We start from the raw sequence: 1,869 nt of genomic DNA, 5'->3' as shown, positions 1-1,869 counted from the left end.
AGTCTTCTCTTGTGTTGTTTTAAGATGGTGTTTTCTATTACCAGTGTGTTCTTTTGGCAAAACTCTGTGTCTTTGCACTAACATATCAGATGCACCAACATATCAGATATATGATATACATATATATATATATATGTAGTATACATATAATATAGTACATAATCATATCCACTAGCTATAAATATTTTCCAATTCAAAAATAAGATGCCTAACATTTACTGAGTCCTAAAGTGTGTGTCCTCTACTTGAGACTTTTTAAAAATTAATTAATTTATTTGACTGTGTGGGTCTTCAATTTTTGTTGGGGCATGTGATATCTTTAATTGCAGCATGTGGGATCTTATTCCCTGACTAGGGATTAAACTAGGGCCCCCTGCTTTGGGAGTGATAAATCTTAGCTATTAGATCACCAGGGAAGTCCCTGCCTGGGACTTTTAGAAGCATAACTTTGAATTATCTCCATTCTGTTGAAAAAGTATTATCTCATTATCCACTGTTTTTTCAAGGTATAAACTAACAGCTATTAAATTATTATATTAACTGCACTATTTTATAATACTAGCACACTAATTATGATTTGTCTTCTAACACAGCTCACTGATGCTGTGTCCTGTGAAGTGGTTGAAGTCAGTTTGACCACAATGGCTGAGAGCAGTGGTTGTATCTCCAAATTTCCTTCATTCCAGTCCTGGCTTTTTTGGTTGCTATCTGTATAACATAGGCAAGTTAGCTATTATCCTTTGGATGTCTCATGTCTTCATCTTCAAAATACAAATATTAGTATTAGCATCATCATTGAGTAAAGACAAGGGTTTTAGAAAAGGGTCTGGAACATATTGACTGCTTATAAGTCTTTTCTCTTATAATAGTGGGTATTAGCGGAAGATGATAGGAATCTGAATCAGCACTAAACAGTGAGAATAGAGAGGGGAGGTGAGAAATTCTGCAATGGAAGAAGCTGCCTTATTATGCTATGAAGTGAAGTATAAGTGCATACTTAAAATTCTATAACCCACTGAAAAATAATCAAAACTAACAAATTAATTTTCCAAAGGCATATGTGTATATACTTTTGCCTTCAAATTAAAAACTTAACTCTCAAAATAAAATCTGCTGCTGTTTCAGTCCCCCCTCCCATCCCTTTTTCTCTCCACCTGTGAAAACCTTAGGAAAGACTACTTATTCTATGAAAGTTGCACAGGGTAGAGGTTAAACCAGGCGGAACCGAACTCAGTGAATAAACAGGAGAAATACAAAGAGGACAAAGAACAGGACATTGCAAAAGTCTGACAGTTGGAAGTGAATTTTAACTGATTTTCTGTTACTCTGCCCTGTACTATCAGACAGCTGTGTGGGGTCAAGGCCACACTGGATATGTGCAGATTGCTGGTTGGATACCCTTGACCTTGTTGCTGGCAAAGGCCAAGCCTGCTGGAATTTGGCTGGAAAAAGTTCTCTTCCCTCTAGTAACTGTCTTCCTCTACACTAACCCTCCTTGATTTTAATGGTGGTTGCCACCACATTCCCATGAACTTCATTAAATATTTACCGAGTACATGATCTGCTAAACATGACTTTCGTACCTAGAGCAGGCAAAGACTTGTTTCTGACTTGCTACCTTATTATTTTGTAAGAATTGTCTTTGAGTCCCTTGGCAGGATAGAGGAGAAACATTAATTATAAACAGACACTAACCATAATGTTTAATTTATTAGCCACACATGGCTATTTAAGTAATAATTTAAATTAAATTTAAAAATTTAGTTTCACTGGTGTATGTTTCAAGATCTCAGTATAGTGAAGGGCTACATACTGGACAGTACAAATGTGGAATATCCCATTATCTCAGATTCTTCTACCATTTAACAC

This window comes from Ovis canadensis, chromosome 1 (assembly GCF_042477335.2).
Source record: "Ovis canadensis isolate MfBH-ARS-UI-01 breed Bighorn chromosome 1, ARS-UI_OviCan_v2, whole genome shotgun sequence".
Taxonomy (NCBI): domain Eukaryota; kingdom Metazoa; phylum Chordata; class Mammalia; order Artiodactyla; family Bovidae; genus Ovis; species Ovis canadensis.
This window is presented reverse-complemented; position numbering follows the sequence as displayed.